We start from the raw sequence: 2,117 nt of genomic DNA, 5'->3' as shown, positions 1-2,117 counted from the left end.
ATATATGACTGTTCTCTTTTAGTTATTTGTGTATTATTTTGTTTTTTGTAACTTTTATACTTTTCCTGAGCTTACTTTCTCAAAAACATTATTATTTTTAAATTTTAAAATATTTTAAAGAAGTGGTCTTTATTTGGGTATACTGTATATTTTATGATTAAAACAGGTCCACAAGAACTAAATTTTAAAAAAGTTTTTTGGCCTCTAGATGGCAGCAAATTAAAACAACAACTCTTCCAAACTTCTTCAACACTTTGAGTTTATAAAAACAAGTCTTCTTCATGGATCTGTTTGAGTCTCGTTCACTCATTTCTGTGTTTTTTCAGTTACCAGTGGAGATGCACCGATGTAATCTGAGAAATGCTGTGTTTTCGAAAAAGTCACTCGGTAAATAAGATTTTTCTGCTGTCCCGCCCTGGAACTGTCAACAGATTATCAGGAAAAGAAGACTGCGMGTGTGTTTACAGAGTTATTCAAGATGTTGTTAGATTATTATCTGATGTAACGCTGTTGACTTTAGGTCAAGTTGGTCCTCTTTAGTTGGAGCAGCAGGTTGAGACGATGTCATGTTTAAACTTTGCACTGGTTACTTTAAAATGTGGGTCGTTTAAATGAAATATGGGCGTAAAAAGACCTAAAAATAGAGGATTGATTAAGAGGAATGTCTCTGAACTTGGATTTTATGTGAGTTATTTTAGTTATTTTTGAGTCATTCTGGTTATTTTGTTTTTTTTTTTTTCTTTCATAAACAAAATGAGAGGAGTAAAGAAACCATAAATTGTTGTTTGTGAGCATGGCACAAAGACACATTATCTCCTGAGTGACAATCTGTTGTTCACTGTGGGCAAGATTTTCTGTATTTTTCTCTGTTCTTTCTCTCTGTCTCTTCTTCTGCTTTGGATATGCCCACATCTCTGGCTGCTATCTCAGCTGAAAGCTGTCCGCTCCTCCCCGTCTCGCCGCCGGCCTGTTCCAGCCGTTACAGCGTGGCGAGGCCATGATAAGGTTATCAGGCGGCCTCCGACGCCCAGCTCGCTCTGGAGGAGCCTGCTGCTCAGAGATTCCAACTCAGCGCTCTTCACTCGTCACGTTCACCCACGTTTTTCTTCCCCGCCGCGTCAWCCCCACTTCTCAGCAGCTGGTTGTTTATCAGTCGCAAAGGAAATCTGTTTGTACGGTCGTGTTTTCGATGCGTGACGTGAACTTAGAGCCGCAACTTTAAAACGCGCTCAGCTAGCGGCGTAACGAGATCTCTTGTTGTGAAAATAATAAACGTTACAATTGAGATAAAAAAAAAACATCTTGTCGTGACTTTGTTGAAGTTTTCTGTGAGTAAGTTGTTTGTGCTGCGCCCGGTAACAAAGTTGTCAGACACAAGGACCTTGTCGTCTGCAGCTACGTGCTGAGATGAAGAGTCTTTCAAGTCTCTATGAATCCGGTTCATTTTAAAGAACTGGGTTCAACCCGCGTCTCCAGGGAGCTTTTAAACCGGAGCAGCAAGTCGAGTCACCTGCCTTACTGGGGATCTGTTGAACCGAATCACTGAGCCAATTCACCTGTGTTTTCGAGGAGCTACTGAACCGATTCATTGAGCCGAGTCACCTGAGTTTGCTGGGAGCTACTGAACCGAATCATTGAGCCGAGTCACCTGAGTTTGCTGGGAGCTACTGAACCGAATCATTGAGCCGAGTCACCTGAGTTTTCGGGGAGTTACTGAACCGAATCATTGAGCTGAGTCACCTGCGTTTGCCGGGAGCTATTGAACTGAAGCATTGAGTCGAGTCACCTGAGTTTTCGGGGAGTTACTGAACCGAATCATTGAGCCGGGTCACTGCGTTTACGGGGAGATACTAAACCGAATCATTGAACTGAGTCACCTGCATTTTCAGGGAGTTACTGAACCGAATCATTGAGCTGAGTCACCTGAGTTTTCGGGGAGTTACTGAACCGAATCATTGAGCTGAGTCACCTGAGTTTTCGGGGAGTTACTGAACCGAATCATTGAGCTGAGTCACCTGCGTTTGCCGGTAGCTATTGAACTGAAGCATTGAGCCGAGTCACCTGAGTTTTCGGGGAGCTACTGAACCGAATCATTGAGTTGAGTCACCTGAGTTTTC

This window comes from Austrofundulus limnaeus, unplaced genomic scaffold (genome assembly GCF_001266775.1).
Source record: "Austrofundulus limnaeus strain Quisiro unplaced genomic scaffold, Austrofundulus_limnaeus-1.0 Scaffold13, whole genome shotgun sequence".
Lineage (NCBI taxonomy): Eukaryota > Metazoa > Chordata > Actinopteri > Cyprinodontiformes > Rivulidae > Austrofundulus > Austrofundulus limnaeus.
The sequence above is the reverse complement of the archived record's forward strand: the minus strand, read 5'-3'. Positions refer to the sequence as shown.